The sequence below is a fragment of the Cajanus cajan genome, chromosome 2 (genome assembly GCF_000230855.2).
Source record: "Cajanus cajan strain Asha chromosome 2, NIPB_CcT2T_4, whole genome shotgun sequence".
NCBI classification, from domain to species: domain Eukaryota; kingdom Viridiplantae; phylum Streptophyta; class Magnoliopsida; order Fabales; family Fabaceae; genus Cajanus; species Cajanus cajan.
In genome coordinates, this window is record NC_138518.1 from 9,175,809 (window position 1) to 9,194,593 (window position 18,785).

General features: G+C 31.9%; 1 long non-coding RNA gene and 1 pseudogene across 1 annotated transcript; both read left to right on the forward strand.

Annotated features, from left to right (window-relative positions):
• Positions 1-6,248: 6,248 nt before the first annotated feature.
• LOC145955239 (uncharacterized) lies at positions 6,249-6,778 on the forward strand. The gene is made up of 2 exons (XR_014431880.1): positions 6,249-6,440; positions 6,564-6,778. It is a non-coding gene; the product is annotated as an uncharacterized LOC145955239 (long non-coding RNA).
• A 646-nt stretch (positions 6,779-7,424) lies between these two features.
• Positions 7,425-16,470, forward strand: LOC145954678 (uncharacterized; annotated as a pseudogene).
• Positions 16,471-18,785: the final 2,315 nt, after the last annotated feature.

The following is an 18,785-nucleotide window of genomic DNA, read 5'->3' on the forward strand; positions in this document are numbered from 1 at the left end:
AATATTAAAATATTTAATTAATTATTTGTTTTACCAGTTATAAAGTACATTTAATTTTTTATTCATTAGTTAAAATCATAATTAATTATTTTTATAATAATTATAATAGTTTTCTTTCATTAACATTAATTAATAAGATAATTATTTTCAATTAGTAGCCATTAAATTAGTCTTATTATTAAAATAGAGAAAAATTTGTTTATTATATTTTTTGTCATGTATAATAAGACGATGTAATTTTTAATTTATAAATATAGGTTTTATAATATAACAATTGAATTTTGTAAAAAATTAGTAATGATTACTAATATTAAAATAATTTTATCTATTTTGTAAAAATTTAGTAATGATTACTGAATATCTATTTTATGTAGAATATATATATATAGATATATAGAGAGAGAGGAGGGGAATAAAAAAAAAGTAGTATACCTATTTACTATATTTAGGATTTTTAATATATTGAACAAAATATAAAACTCAACTATTTTAATAAAATGTATATTATCAAAATATACTTAGGTCATGATTATAAGATTTTTACCATTTGAAAATGAATATTTATCAACTTATAACGGTTATACTATTAATAAAATATATTTATCAACTTATAACGGTTATACTATTAAAATATTTTATTAATTATTTGTTTTACCAGTTATAACGTACATCTAATCTTTTATTAATCTGTTTAAATCTTAATTATTTATTTTTATAATAATTATAATAGTTTTCTTTTATTACCATTCTTCTTTGGTTAAAAAAAATTGTAGTTTGGTGATGTTGAATAGCAAGGATACAACTTTTTCAAGTAGTTTTTAGAGGAATATGTGGATGAAAAAGATTTGTTGATAGCTAGGCAGAGGAGAAAGATGAACAATCTCCAGAGTTCTTTGAAGTCAATAAGATGATAGATGAAGTTGTTGATAATTCTTGTTGGTTTTTTGTTGTTGTTGAATTTGGTCCTAGTGTATGTAATTTGTAACAACTTAGTTCAATTTGGAAGAGTGTTTTATTTGAAGTAAGCAAATATGGTGTTTTGTATGTAATGACAACTTTGGAGATGTTGTGCTTGATTATTTTTGTAGTGTTGGTTTAATTGTAATGGAATTATCAACAATTAGTAATGATAGTATTGAAGCATTGCCTCAAGTTTTAAATTTAACTGTTAGTTTTTAAGAGTAAAACCATGGGTGCACCAAATATCAACGTCAAACCAAACCAATAATCATAGACATACATATATTAAGCTCTAATTTTTTAAAGACTTGAATACATACGGTCTAAATAAACTGAATAATCACTAATTTATTTATTTTCCACATGGAAACTGCCAAACAACATTTGAGAAATTTAAACGGAAGGCAAACATTGCTAACATTTTTTACAATGGGGACCAAATTAGGGTTTTAGCCAAAAAATATCCATGTCTTAGAAATTTTCTGCCCCAATGTCACAATATTATAGCACACCCATAACTTAACTGTTGGCATTATGGATGCCACTCACAGGCGGATCTTCCTTATCTAAAACATCCACAAATTGTACAGTGAGAAAAGAACACATCTATATGTAAAGCACACAAGGAAAAGCCACGACATAATCTCATCATAACTCATTACATAATGAAATATTTAAAACCATTTCTATATAATTCTATCAATCATGCATCATCTTTACATCACAATTCTCAATCACATCAATCCATCACATCATATAATTTGTACTATGTTAAGATCACGCCACCCTTGTAGCAACTCATGCCCAAGGTCGTGCCACGCCATCATAAGTACTAATTGCCACACACAAATCTTTGTAATTAACATTATTCCATGCTCACACCACTCCTGTAGCATCATCTAGTTAGATAAAAATGTTGAAAACCGCAATCGGTATAATTAATGTTGATAGCTTGACCCCTGTTCACTAAAACAACCATAACTAGAGTTCTAGACCTCCTTTTTAGATTATTCCAACTCTATTAGAAAACTAACATCCAAGGATACAATGTTTATCAAAGTCTAATATGGAAAGCACCAAACTACTTGGCGCCTTCCAAAGTGCTCAACGTTTTACCTCCAGGAATTTTCCTCTGCCACATGGCCTTTGAAAGGCTCAGCCCTTTCAAAAATGTTCAACCCTTTTCAACGGCTCAACCCTTTGTCTCCAAGGATTAGAGCCGTCAAAGTGGGCTGGGACCCGTGGGCCAACCCGGCCCACCTTGAAAATGGGTCAGGCTGGGCCAAAAAAAATTGAAGTTTTATAGTAGGTGGATATATCTCAACCCGGCCCACCTGGGCTGAACCTGTGGTGGGCCGGGTAGCCCATCAAACCACCAATTTTTTTTTGCAATAAAAATTTAAGTATGATTTGTAGTTAATTTTGTATGATGGGATATTGAAAATTTTTATTTTGGACTTTTATCATGATTTGTATTTGTATGATGAGTTATGACTTATGACTATTAATGATGCTAATTTTATGACTATTATGTTAATTTATAATTAATTTAAAATTTTGAATTTTGTTGATAATTTTTTTTTTTAATTTTTGGTGGGCTGGCCCGTATAACCCACCAACCCGTGGTGCGCCGGGCCGGGCCAAATTTTTCTTTTTATAGAAAATCAAAAGTGGGCCGAGTTGGGTTGGCTCATTTTTAAAGTGGGTCAAGGTGGGCTGGCCCACATGGGCCAGGCTGGCCCGTTTTGATAGCTTTACCAAAGATCCTTCCTTGTCACACGGCCCCCAAAGGGCTCTGTCCTTTCAAACGGTTGAGTCGTTTGATGACAGCGAGCCTCCACACCTGAAACTCAAAAAAATCAACATGCGACCCCTTGAATCCATCCCCACAATTACAGATTTCAGAGGTTTTATTAATAATAAACTTTTAATATATTCAATAATTCAATGATTCAACCAAAATCCAATATTCTAGTTTCCCTTATGAACCCTAACTCACAAGCACGTTGTCAATGGTTCGATCTTTCTCCTAAAACATCAATTTTAACAATTCTTCACATATTCATAATTCTAAACATATACAGAATCTCCTAATACCAATAATTCTCCAAACATAAACAATTATAAAATTATTAAAAATTACAAGGGAACTCTTCTCCACTTATTCCTCCATGTGACTCTATACATAAATCTCCCCTTTCCCCCACACTTGATGATGCGAATCTGATAGTTGTGGTGAAATCTGAAGTTGTTTCTGAGTTTTCCTCCTCAAAGCTTTTCTATATTCTTTCTTCTCCTCTTACTCCTTCAGAATGTCAAAAATGAGAACCGATGGGATTAATCTGATAACCCTTCCTTTTCATTCCCTTGAGCTAGGTCAACCCAACCCAACTCAATTCCAACCTGTTTCTCATTCCTTTCCAAAACAATTATGAAATAAATAATATAAAATATATTTCTCTTCAATAAACAAAATAATAATAATTATATCTCTACATCCCTAAAAATATTAAAAAAATACAATTTTATAAATAATACTATTTTATGAAAAATAGGGTGTTACATTTACAATTATAAACATCTTAATTAATCGTTGGTACAATTATCTTTCATTTGAGATATAAATAAAATTTTGACAAAATATCTTAATATATAATTGAAGTTTGTTCAAATAAAATTAAATATGAAAGAACAATTCACATATTCATATTGGTGTTGATATACAAATGATTCAGACATAAGAAGACAGACTAAGATACTTGAGTGACCATTCTGAAATGATAACATGTAGTACAAAAAAAATAACTAAAAAAAGTGACCTATATGAAAGAATATGACGTTGAATGAAAATCTTTGTGAAGATTTTAAATAAAATTGATTTATAATCTCAGTTATATATAAAATGAATAGAAGAGGAGAATTTTTTACTCAAATAATACATTTTTTTAAAAAAATTTACCCAAATAGCAACTTTGTAAATTTATTTCTCCAACTAGCACTATTTACCGTTCACTTATTTTTTCTTTATTTTTTGTGTTTTGGAACGGCCTGTTATGCAACCAGAACGGGCCGTTCCGCTTGAACATGCAAAATTTTTTGCATCTGAAACGGCCCGTTCTAATGTCAGAATGGGCCATTCTAACACCAAGAACGGGCCGTTCTAAGGCCAGAATGGGTCGTTCTAAACTGGGGTTTTAGGCCTTTTTCAAAGTTTGGAACGGACCGTTCTGGTTTTGGAACGGCCCGTTCTGGGTGTCAGAACCTTCCATTATAACACTACAAGAAAAAATGTTATTACCTACGGAATATTACCTACGGAAATTTTTCCGTAGGTAATTTTTAGTTATCTACGGAATATTACCTACGGAATTTTTTCCGTAGGTAATTTTTAGTTATCTACAGAGTGTTACCTACGAAAGTTTTTCCGTAGGTAAAGTTTAGTTATCTACGGAAAAAATTCCGTAGGTAACTAAAACAAAAAAAACGCAGCGTTTAACCTCCATTGTATTAGGGGTTGCTGAAGACATGAGACGAAAGGTTTGCCAAACTTTGGGTTGCCTACGAAATTTTAGGGTTGCGATTTTCTGGTCTGACGAAACGCACACTAGGAGCGACGGTCCTTGGAGGAGCAACAACGGTCCTTGGAGGAGCAACGACGGTCCTTGGAGGAGCAACGACGGTCCATTCAATCGCTGCAGTGGACGACGCTATACCGGGGTTGCGATTTGCCTGCTCCGACGAGACGCACTACTCCAAGAGCGAAGGTCCTTTAAATATTCTGAAAACAATCACCGGTAGCAGTGGCGACGGTGAAGACGACACCATTTTCCCTGTTCGCGCGGTGATTTGGTTGCTTGAATCACTCCACGATATTTCTGGATTTCCGTGGTAAGCTTCTAGGTCTCGTATTTCTTGTTGCCATTGCTACTGTAACATTTGTTTCTCTGTTAAGTTTTCGATTCTGAAACGAACGTTCGTGTTAATCCAGTAATTGAATTTCAGGTGGATTACTATAGTTTCCTCTACTTTGGCGCTCAGAATTGTTATCCTTTGTCCTTTGATTCTGACACTTCACAAGCTTAAAAGGATTGGAGAGTTCTTTCCTAAATGTGAGTATCATGTGCTTTACTCAAATTAGTTCATAGCCTTTTTCTGGGCCAAATTAATCTTTAGAAGCATATGTGTGCAATAGTTCTTTAGTCATGGTTCTCTGTTGTTGAGTAAAACATTGTGTGGTTATTGTGTTTGTCATTTTTTTAGCATATAATGGTTCATTATGGTTCTGTCATTTGAGACAAATGACAAAGATTTGCTTGAATGTGACATGACTCTACAAATACAAGTTCAGTATATGGACAGCAAGCTAGCGAATTATCACCGATTTAGATAGATCTCCTTATCTTGATTGTAGAACTTGTTGAAAATATGCTTCAATATCTTTAATTTGAGAATGGATAATTTAGGGCCTGTTTTACTTGCATTTTCATGGTTCATTTTTTGTTTTATCTTTTTAATTACAAAACTGCCTCCTTCAATTTGTTTTCTGTTTTCAAAGATTTAAACAGGAGATACAGAAAAAAAATGTTGTTCAGTGTTTCCTATACAAACCTTTTAAAACATGAAACAAACTGAAAACAAGGTGACAGTTTTCTAATTAAAAAGTGAAAATAGAAAATGAAAACAAGAAATAAAAACACAAGTAAACAGACAGGAATTTGTTAATTAAGGCAGGGAGGAGTGTTGAAAATGAATAATTTTGGTTCTTTTAGGAATTTGTTATTTATGTTGCAAAACTTTAAGCTGTTGTTTAGATTTGAAGATATTATCAATTTATTTTTTAAGATAAGGATGTTGTTAGTATTTGAATTTTGTATTACACTTTAGCTCTAGACATAGGGACCAAGAATGAAAGATTTACAAAAAAACAAGTTGAAGGACATGATTGGAGAGTTAATTTAAAGCCAACATAGCTCTCTAATTTAAAGTTCAAACTCTCATATTTGAAATTGAAGGACATGATACTTTCGGTTCTCTCCTTGAACCATTCACCCCTCAACACCCAAATGCATTGTCATTAAGGTTCAACTCAAAAGCTGTGGTTACTTCACATTAAAAAATTTTGTTTGCTATGATATTTTCTTGTATATCAACTTTGCATATCCACAAACAAAATTTGCTTGGTAGTTGGCGCTAATTTAACATCAGATACTTCAATTATTGGTACATTTCTTGTATTTGTCATTGTTGTGTAGCTGAGAACACGGTAATTTTATTAGTATTGTGAATGGTCATGATGCAACCCTTAGTCACTGTTATGTTGCTTGATGACCAATGCTAACTATACCCCTTATTTTTCAGGTGAGCTCGAGGAAAAGACGTTGCCAAAGTGCTTCTTCGGACAAATGTGAAAGCAACTAAATCATGTAAAGTTTCACCAAGTTTGCGGCTTGACAACTTGTACATGGCAACAACCATTTCGGGTAGCTACTAGAATTCAGCAGTACTTTCCTTTTACCATTTTGTGTGTTCTATTAGTATGTATTATAGTCCTCTAGGCTAAATATGTAGTTAAAATAAAAGTACAGTTTTGAATATTATGCTAGGTATAGGTGTCTTTTGTCCCTCCTTGGGAGGATATGTGGCTCAAATGGTGGAATGTGAACTGTATATATCTTTCTCTTCCTTGTTCTTGTTCTTGTAGCTTCAGGTATCATGTCTATAGAGGATAGAGGACAGCTTATGAATGTAATTATTGCTTTCATTTCTTTATGCAACAACTTTATGTAATAATAATATTATTATGTGCTTGTCTCTGTCATTTTTCTTTTAAATTCTTTTTTGGAGTATTTAAATGAAAAGCTGACTAAGGGCTTCAAAAGTAGAGAGACCATTCTTATTATTATATTCTGGAGGCAATAGTTTGTTTTTTTTTTTTTTTTTTTGGATTGTGACTAAGCATTAGTGGCTGACTTCTCTGGTGTTTGATTAGTCATATGCAACAGTTACAATATCATGATGAAAAGAGCTTCATGGCATTCTTATTTTCATTCTTTGTCATATCTTGTTCAGAGTTATACGCAGTATATCCCCTTAGCTATCAGTGAACTTGATTCGTGGCTGAAGACCCCATCAATTTATGTTTTTGATTGCTCTGCGGCTGGGTTGGTCGTGAATTCCTTTATTGAGGTATCCACTCAAAACTGTTATTATATACTGTATAAAGAAAACTGCAAATATGTTGGTACTGATTTTGTCTCGTATGTAATTTTTCCTGTGCAATGAATATAACACTACTAACATGAATTACTACTATCATGGTTTTATTTTCATGGCCAATTGCTTCTCCTATCATCTATATATTAATTTGACAATGTAGGACAAGTTGACAAGTAAGAGTGTGTGTATAGATTGGCACCTCTCTACAAATGTGCTGTGTTCATTAGAAAAATATGTAAAAGATGAAAATGGGTGAATATAAAATTAGTGATTATGAAATGCCCTCAGTAACAAATGTGCTGTTTAGTTTAATTCTGGCTACTAGGTACCATGGATTCCAATTGAGTAAAATGCCCTCAGTTACAATATCATGATGAAAAGAGCTTCATGGCATTCTTATTTTCATATTTTGTCATATCTTGTTCAGAGTTATACGCAGTAAATCCCCTTAGCTATCAGTGAACTTGATTCGTGGCTGAAGACCCCATCAATTTACTATTGATTGCTCTGCGGCTGGGTTGGTCGTGAATTCCATTAGGTAAGTTACCTACGGAAATTTCCGTAGGTAAGTTACCTACGGAAATTTCCGTAGGTAAGTTACCTACAGAAATTTCCGTAGGTAAGTCATCTGTAGATAAAATCCGTAGGTAACGTTATCTACGGAAAATTTTCCGTAGGTAACGTTATCTACGACCTTATTACCTACGGATTTTTTTCCGTAGGTAACGTTATCTACGACCTTATTACCTACGGATTTTTTTCCGTAGGTAATCCGTAGGTAATTAACAGTTACCTACGGATTTTTAGCATTATCTACGGATTTCTTCCGTAGATAATGCTGATTTTTCTTGTAGTGTAAATACCTTCACTTTCACCACAAGTTTCACCTTCACTTTCACCTTCACTTTCACCATACCAAATTTATATGTCCCTAGCTTCAATTCATTCACCTTCTAACGTGCTCCTTACGTCATAAATGTTGTTTCCAAATACCAAAGAAAAAACACACATTTAATCCTCTTTTATTTTTACTCATCTTTCTCTTTCACAGGCTTCTTCGGCGTTTTCTTTCTGAAGAAAATGGTGACACAGTACGGCATCAAATTCTCCGTTCACCTCATCAGCAACCACTTCGGCAATGTCGTCTCTGTATGTAACTCGTTTTTCTCTCTTCACGGATTTTAATTCAATTCAGTTCATTAACATTCAATTTTTTCATGTGTGTGTAGAAATGCGAAAACCTATTTAATCGTGGACCCCTCACGTTGGATCAGTTGATTCACTACACAGAACTTACTAAGAAGCAAGTCAAGAACTCTTTACTCGTTTTGGTTCAACAAATTTGTGCCCAACCATTTGTTCCTGATGGTATTACTAGTACTATTATGGCCTAAACCTATATTTAGTCCCTTATGTAAATTTGTTTTTGTTTCTCAAATTTAAAATTGATTTTTTTAGTACATGCTGGTAGTGTATTTGTCAAATAAATATCATATACTATTGAATTTGTTGCACAATATTAACTTATCAATATCTGTATTAGTGAAAACATTATGTTAAACTCAATTGACACTCTATAACCATCTCAATCTGTCATGTTGGTAATGTTTCTAGTTGTCCTAAAACATGGTTTTTTGATATTACAGAGACTAAAAACATCAATTTTAAATTTAAAAGACTAAAAATGTATTTAAGCCTAATAATATTTTCTCTAATTTCCTTTTTTGTATTATTTTTTTTATAATTATCTATTTGTAATGAGCATCATTTTTTATACATTAATGTAATATTTACGATGAAATGCAGCTTCATTAGTTGATATAATGACTCGATGTTCTGAATAATTGTAAATGTAGATGATGATGTAAACAATTTGAAAGTTAGAACGCAGTACATGGCATTGTTTGATAACATAATCCATCGATTGAGATTTCCCAAATTCTTGGAGACTGTGTCGCAAAGGCTTGATGAAGAAGTCAGCTTGATCTTATCCTTATGTTTCTCATTTCAAGCTTTTTGATTTATGTATGGCTTAAAATGCTAAGAGCGTTTTCCACTTGGTTTTGCAGTGTGCGGAGCTTCTTGATGGATTACTCCGTGATGGCAGGCTTACCCTGAAACCAATGGTTGACAGAGCAAGTCAAGGAAAAGGTTGGTTAGTTATGATGCGTGATACATATTAAATATTGTTTTTCCAGTACGGATTAGTTTAATTCTGAAAAATGGTTTGTTTTACACAAATTGACAAATATTATTTTTAAGACTTGTGCAACATACCAACTAAATCATACGTGATTTAATCATAATTTATTTGTTGTTTAATCATAATTTTTGGAGTGGGTTAATCATATTGACAAATATTGTTAATCATAATTTATTTGTTGTTTAATCATAAATCATACGTGATGTAATAGTTAGTTTTAATTGGAGGTAATGATATGATACAGTCAAAGAATTGTCGAGTCTTTCTAAATTGTTAAAGGGAAACATATTACTGGACCTATACTTCAGCAGTACACTCAATTTAATCTAACATATAATTGGCTATAATTAATATGTTGAAAGTATTATATTTAAACTCATAGTTGAGCTCATCTATATGCCAAAAATCATGAATCCTTTCAAATTAGTCTATCTCAACTCATGTACTTTTTCTTTCAGAAAATGTTGTGGATTCTAAAGTTGTACGAGAGTTACTCTGTAAAATTTTGACAGCTCGATTTGTTGAACGCTGCCCTATCCCTGAGCCGGTTGTTTCTACTTTATTTAAAGAAACTACAATTAGGAAGCGGGGTGCCAAGTCTGCCAAGGTAATTAATTGTTCACTCAGGTCAATTTCTTTAGGTAGTTGGATAGCTTGGATTATCTTTCATTAATGTTTTCGGTTAAGATGCATTTGGTGTCTATTCTGGTGTAAAGCACAAGATAATTTCTAATGGGGTTTCACTAACAGCTATTTTGAGTGACTGTGAAGCTTTGTTTCTTTGGTTATCTCTTCTTTTTTTAATTTTTAGGATTCCTTATCCTCCTTCACTTCATAATTTTCACTTCATCTTATTATATTTATCCATCATATTACTATTATTGCTACTATTATTATTATTATTATTTATTTATTTATTTATATTGAGATTAACTTAGCCTTCTGCTTATTCTTTTTTTGACTTATGAGCAAGGCATTGCCCCTGCTATTTACTAATCATCCAAGTTTGAGATCAATTTGATGGTAACATCAAATAGAAAGGAAGTTAGGTTAAGATAATGTCAGCAGTGAGATTACCTTACTGGTTAATTATTGAATTCTGAATTCGTAAATACCCTTGAATTATTGCTTCTGATTACAGTCAAAAAAGTGCTAGAAAGTGGACAATTGATGATCATTCAATGTTATCATTGTTATTAAAGTTGAAGTGTTCACTTCTATAACCTGGATATGGATTTTCTCAACATATTTTCTTTTGATAATATGTACCTTATAGATATTTGTAGCTCCAAAGACATTAGAGCAATGTGTTCTAGAAGCGGCAGTGCCTAGGGATGCAATCAGATTTTCACTCACTGCAGATATGGGATTGAATGTTGATGAAGAAAAAAATTCAGATGATGCCCAAATGAATAGTGTTGAAGAAAATGTTGGTAAGACTCATGTGATCAAATCAATTTAGTAGTTTTCAGTTAACAAAATCTTTCATGCAAGTATAAGTTTTTGAAGTTGGATACAAAATTTGGTGCAGCAGAAGAGGAACAAATTCTTTGGCATGCAAATTTTGAGGAGTTTATACGTCATCTTAGGCATAAGGTTGATTTTATATGAAATTTCTTACCTGAATATTATGCTATTATTACTCAGTCTACTTTCTTTTTCCTTTGAATTTTTACATTTCTTAGTACATATTCTTTTTGATTTAACTAACTGAGAAAGGGAATTGAACTTTAGAGTCGTAAAAGCTTACTACATGGCCAATGATAGTTGGAATTGATTGAAATCACACAGATTACTTATTGATTGAAAATGTACATTATCACTGATTAGATGTGCACAGAGATGAAATATTCCAATAAATAATAATGTGTAATTCAGTATACATTAAAATTATGACCCCTATTCTCTTGCTGAACATTTAAATAAATATATTATAATTATGTTGACAGTGTTAGGCTTAGCTTCTTGAGTAGGTTCATAATAAATGAGTTCATACTTGAGAGATTACATGACTGGATCATAATGTAGTGCTTCCTGTAAAGCAGTTTGTCACTTACTTTTCCTTGTTGATGCTACTATAATTATTTTGCTTGTGTGACAAATGTGGCAACAGGGATTGTACTACTGTCTTTGTGCTCTTTGGTTTTCTTTTAAATCATATTAGTAAAAGATGGTGAAATTTTCATGGTTGTCCCATTTATAAGCTATCGTTTTTAATTGATTCAGATGATTTTTTTGTCTTTTGTTGGGATGTTATTATTTGAAGCTTACACTTAAATATTCTATTCATATTCTAGGTATTGATTGAGAATGTTAGAACTCAGCATGATGATGGAACTGCTGTTGTCTTACGTGCAATATTGGAGGCAACAAAAACTGTAGAGAAAAAAGTGAAAATGCAAAATTCAGGTGAACCACATTCCTTGCTTTATGAATTTGGAAACTCTTATTAAGATGATATACGTATGGGTTAGATATATACACCCACTATCTTAACAAAAAAAGAAAGAAACTAGAGTTCGGTGTCATATTTTTGGGATTTCCAAGTAAAAGATCCTAGTCAAATAGCTTGCTTCTTGGGATACAATTCGTTAAAATATTTCATAAAATAACTAAAGCAGTTTTTCCATGTTCCCCACCTCTAGATGGTGAATAGGCATTCTCCGATACAATATTCTAAAATGCTGGAATGCTCACTCCTTTTGGTAAGTACATGATATTTGTAAGTTGACTTGTTTAGACACACAACATATAAATTAATCTACTCCAATTTTTCTTTGATGAAGTGTCTGTCAACCTTAATGTGCTTTGTTCTATTATCTTTTATTGCAAGACTTCTTGTGGTAAAGTCTCATTGGTCCAATCCATACTTGATCCTCAAATCTTTGAGAATGATTTTTAACCAAACTTCTCCACATTCACCTTGAGCTAATGCTATAAATTCTGCATATGCACTAGATTGTGCTGCCACATTTTATTTTATAGTCCCCTAAGTCCTGAGATTTTCCTAAGAGAAGTGCAATGCCCAGTGGTTAATCTTCTACTATCTCCATTCCTTTTTAATATTCAATTAAGATTGCTATACGCAAACCAAGAAATGTAAGAAGACAATTTTACTTAAGAATCAATAATTAAAGAGGAACATAGGGAAATATCAATTGGTGACCTAGCAATAGCATAGTCTTCTTTGTCCAATTTCTCATTCTTTGAATAAGCTTCTTTTCTTCTTGATAAACGTTTGTAGAAATCCAAAACTAGTCAAGTCTTTTATTTTGACTGCATTACTTAATAGATACTGACATATTTCTGGTTCATATGATGTATACAGCTCCTTCCCTTGATATGTGTAATATATGATGCTTTGTTAGACTCAGTTCCTTACCCGTTATTACACTGTTTTGTTGTTGTTTTTTATGGTCTGTATGGATTATAAGTGAAATAATGAGAAGAGAAATAAGAAAGATAGAAGTAAAAGAAATAGATAGAAAAGATGTTATTTTGGATATATAATAAGAGAAAAAGTGAAGAAATTTCTTCCCACTTGTAAGGATGACTGAAAATATACTAAATAAAAATAAATAAATTTAGCTAAAAAATTTAAAGTTTTTACTATATTATTTTTCCTTAACTTAAAATTATTTATTCTTTTTATATTATAATTTGTTTACTTTTCTAGAAAGAGAAACAAAATTATCAAATGCAAAAGGTCCCCCTACTTTATGGCGGGGAAATTCTTTAATATGAGACTCATCAGAAAATTCCAATTTCTCATCTAAAATTTGCAATGAAAATTTGGTATTTTCAATTTATCTCATTCCTCCTCATTTCCTTCCTCTTTATTTACATTCAAACAACCATAGGACTAGAGAATTCCTTATTCAACATTTTTGGTGAATGTTGGGTGTGTCCTATTAATAATCAATCCACTCCTAGTTGAAGGCTCCAGTACGGAAAATAGATAGGAATAGGATGGTTTTTTATGTCATGAAAAAGGGTAGATGGAGACCATGCAAGACCTTGGAGTAAAGATATATTGGATTGTGCAGCTAGCTTGTTCCATTGATTCTCTATCTGGTTCTCTGATTTGTTCTTTCCCTAAGAAGGATGCCTTATCCTCCTTTCTCTTTTACAATTTTTTCTGTTGTAATTCATGGGTTATTGGGTTTGTATTTGTATGAGGAATATATTTTATTCACGAGGAAAATTATTATCTTGTTGTGGGTTTGGTATTCACACATATTTCTCCACATTAATAAGACATTGTCCACTTTGAACTTACATTAGCATGGTTTTACTTTTAATCATCATTCAAAAGGTCTCTTACCAATAGAATAATATAGTATGAGTGTGTTGTATAAACTCTTATTTTTCTTCTTATTCTATTGATGTAAGACTTTGATTATATCTCAACAATAATGAATTTTGTATTTCATCATAAAAGAATTAAAAGACCTCCACCACGACACAACTGTTATCTCATCATTCTCTCTTGACTTGTACTATATTATCCTATGTTTCAGTTCCCTTGTCACTGGATACAATTACCACGGAGGTGATGAAGACTGATATAGGTCGAACATTTACCATAGATCGTATTAGAGCCTCTCTTAGCCAGTTAGGTTGTTCGGGTTCTTCGATTATTGATGATTCATATAGTATTGGTAAAATTCATATCTATTCTTATGATTTAAAAATTCACCATTTTTATTTTTTTATTTGTAAATGTTGTACTACTCCTCCATAGTTCTGGTTTATGATTCCTATAATGGTTTGTAATTTAGAACTCTTTTTTATTCCAAATTTGAAGAAAATTATTGAACAGGCTTGAAATGAAGAGGTTATATGATAGATACATCATATATATATGAGTCAAGTCATGCACTAACAGTGTAAAATAGTTTTACATTGTCATCCAATTATAACTCTCTATAAATGTAACTTTGTTGACTTTTACAGTAATTACTTTAAAAGTCGTACAATTTTGATTTCTTATTGGTTGACTGTGTAAAATTTTTTACACTTACGGTGCATGGTCATTAAAACACACACAAACATATACACACACATATTCATATTTACTAGTGTAGAATTTTCTGGTTTGGTGTTGACTTGTATGTTGCAGGTTGAGTCAATTATGTTGAAAAGGTATGGAAAGGATGCCTACAGAATGTTCAGGCTACTGTCAAAGGATAGTAGTTTTCTCGACACAGATAAGGTGATATATTCTGGTCAATGAAGTTGTCAAAAATTAGTTTTGCTAATGATTCCATTCTATCTATCAATCTTGGTTCATTGATGTTGGAAATTTGAGATTCTAGTTTAATTAAGTTCCGATGCTTTGGGGTTATTGTTCACTGCACTAACCCCATGTTGGCAGTTTGAGATTCTAGTCTAATAAACTATTAGTGATATTTTAGTGTACGTTTCATAAAAGTGAAAGTTTAAGCAATGAAAAATTGACTGGTGTATTTTTTATTTTTGAAAATTTAAGAAATGAATGTATAACTTTGTTGGAGATCACACGTCGACTAGGGATAAAACCATAATAGTTTGTATAAGTGGAGAGTAATCTTTCTCTTACAAGCTAGTTTTGTAAGGTTGAGTTACATTCCAAACTACTTTCTTAAGATGGTATTAGAACATATCAGAGTTTATATTCTAGTGATTATTGATTATTGTTGGATCTATTGTGTCATCCATTATTGGGCGGCTATTGGACCATATACAATTATCCAGTCTAAAAAACTTAATGTTTGACATGTCTAGTCCTTCATGTGAGGGGTATGTGTCGGATATTCCACATCTTATATAAATAAGATTATAATAGTATGTATATATATATATATATATATATATATATATATATATATATATGTGAGAAGTAATCTTCACCTTATAAGTTGATTTTTTTAAGGTACAACAATTTTTTAAAAATTGTTTGCAACTTGAGTATGACTAATAAGATATGGTGTATTAGAAAACAGAGAAACATGCGACAAAGAGAAACTAAAGTATGAATTATTATTAAGAGATTGGCAGTTCTCCATGATGCTTCACATGTTCCAAAATCTAACAAAGGAGATTGCTAAACTGATATTTCATGATTACACATTCCTCTATTTTTCTAAAACTAAGAATAAAGGAAGTCAATGGACTCAAATTATATATGAACGTTATGACCTTTAAGTGCTTCTCTTTTATTTGTAGATAGCAGCATGTACTCTCGTTGAGCCAAAGAAAGCTTCAAAGTTTCTACACCAGTTATGGAATGATAACTACTTGCATAAGGAGGTTGAGCAATCTTATCAATATTTACAGACACATTAGGAATCAGTTGATATTTGTGTCTTGATATTTAATATTTCCACAACTTAATTGTTCGTGCAGATAGTGACAGGTGTTATGGTCGGCAAGCCATCAAATATTTTTTTTGTGGAAAGTTAATCAGCCTCTACTTTGGATCAATGTACTGGACGAGATGTACCATGCTGCCTTAAATTTGGGCATAAGAATGGCTTATGAACAGGAAAATAATGAAGAGGTTTGTAATATAAGTTTATAAATTGACCTCCGTCAAATTAAAATAGGTTTACAAGATTAGCCTATAATATCTTATGCTTGTTGTGCAATCCTCAATGTGGCAAGGATGTGGTTGTGGTTCCCCTTACTCTAATGGGGTTTTATATGTATATTGATTTGTCATCATCATTGTATGTTTGTTGGTCTTTGATGTCTTGCAAAGAGAAATGCTAGCAAAATACTCTGTTACACACTCTTTCAAACACACATTGCTTGATTAAAATCTATTGGAAAACATAAAATTTAATGGGTCTCATACTGTATTTAATGATTCTCTCTCTTGATTACATTATATTGATTACATTTGTTGCCTTGAGTTTCATTATCTGTGGACTGTTGCATACTAAAATGTTATTGCTAATTGTTTCAGCTTTTAAATGTTCCTAAAGACAAGCTAACGGAGCCAGGACCACTGCAGAAGAAATACAAACGGCTGCAAAATGTCTGGTTTTCTCCTAGGAGCATCATTAATGAAACTCGATGATGCTCTCATGCTTTTCCATGACTTCTGAAAACGAACTTTGCGACTTTAATTTAGATTACATTTTTATTATTAGATGAGGAATTAGTATTTTATCATATGCTTGTAAAAATTGAAAAATAGTTATGTTCTAATTTCAAATATTATTTTATTTAAAGGTGCAAAATGGGTTCAATCAATGTTCTAGTTTTTTTTTGTGTTTTTTCAATTTTAAGTTAGTATCCTTCGAACTAAAAGCGTAAATACGATTTTAATCACTTAATTTGAGTCATTTTCTTTTAGTCTCAAATTTGAAGTATTTTTTTATGGCTTAAATATGTTTAAACTACCTCGAATTAGGTTGATTTGCAGATTACTACTTTAAAAAAAATTGTTTAAATTACCTAACTAATATTTTTTTTTCAAATTAGTACCTGACGTTAGTTTTCTCTATTAAATGATGACGTGGAAAACGGCCTGTCACATCATCGCCCAACGTTGTATGCCATGTTAGCACACAATGGTCACCTCATTCTCCATGTTTGAGACTTAATAAGAAACTGAAAGAGGGGTCTGAGAATAAATTGAAAAAACCCTGAAAGAAGAAGAAGAACTCTCGTGGGTTAAGAAACTGAAAGAGGGGTCTGAGTACGTTTGACTTGACCAAATTGAGGAACTTCTATATCAAATTCATCATCTAATCCAGCAGCCCTCTCTTCCTCTGAATCATTCAACCGAACATTCCTCACAGAGTCACCATCACTGTTACAGAAATTTTCCCCAACAACACCTTCATTGCCACCATCACAAACTGCAAACATTTCCACTTCCACATTGTTAATAATTGCAAAGTTTGCCATGTCTAATGCAACACTATCACAATTAATCTCGTTGAAATTAGAAGGACCAAATTTCCACCACAGCTTAACAGAATGTTCTCCATATGCCAAGTCTTCTTTTACAATTCCCATAGCTTCAAAATAGGACCACCTATCCATATCCATATTCTTCACATGCACTGGCTCACTGCCTCCAACATAATGCATCACGGGGTCTAACTCAAAACGACCCTCGTGATAAAGTTTCAAATTGAAACCCATTAACACAACTGCAAAGAAACCAAATCTTTGAGTCAAAAAAACCTTGGCAACAGAACAGTTAAAGGCTATCAAATCGTAAACCTTAATAACATAACCAACCACTTACCTTTAACACAGACGGAGAATGGCAAGGGGCTTCGTCCAGAACAACTTTGGCAGTGCTTCAACAATGACAACAACTACCTCTATTTATGGCTACAAAATCTCACCTACACAAATGGTCATCGAAGAACGGTGCTTCAAACTTGTAACCCAAGGAACAAACAACCACGTATAATGCGCATTTCCAAATTGAAGGAACTCAAAAACGGAGCAGCTTCACGAAAAAGGAGAATGAAAACGAAAATCAAAACGAATTACAACTTCAATATTTTCAAAATAAAAAGGGGACAATTTTCAAATATGAGGTTGAAGATGAATTAGAGAATGGGTTTCTGAGTTCGTAAATTCCCAACATATACGCGAAACTAATTTTTTAAAAAAATTACAAATCTGACATGGCAATTTACGTGGAAAATGAGGTGGTCATTGTGTGCTGACATGGCATACAACGTTGGGCGATGACATGGCAGTCTATTTGCCATGTCATCATTTAATAGAGGAAACTAACGTCAGGTACTAATTTGAAAAAAAAATATTAGTTAGGTAATTTAAACAAAAAAAATTTAAAAAGTAGTAATATGAAAATCGACCTAATTCGAGGTAGTTTAAACATATTTAAGCCTTTTTTTATTTATGAAATATATAGAAAGCTCTTTTTACTGCCTCTTCACAGTGGAAGCCAAACAGGAAATAAAATTTGTAACTAATTTTCTATCTTAAATCTTAAAGTATGATTTCGTGTTATTTGACATCGCTAGAATCAATTCAACAAAAAAAAATTAAAGCGGTTAATGGGTTTTTATTTTTTTTAATTGACTTGATTCTTTTTATTCAAAGGAAATTGTACTTTTAAATATAAAATAGAAGAAAAAAAATTGTCAGTCACAAGTCGCCCAAATTGTGATCTTTTATTATGGATTGAGATTTAATTTTAAAATATCATTATGTGGATTCCAAGGATTAGAAGGAAAAAAAAAACTTCATAAACAAAGGTTCAATAGAAAAATTGTCTTAAAATACTAAAAATATATTTAAATATTAAATAACGTATATGAAATGTTTGAATTTTATTTAATATGCCAACAGAAAATTCAGAAAATAACAACGAAATTCCACAATAACAGAAATTAGAAAACTTCAGATGCAGTGCAGATCTTCAATCATG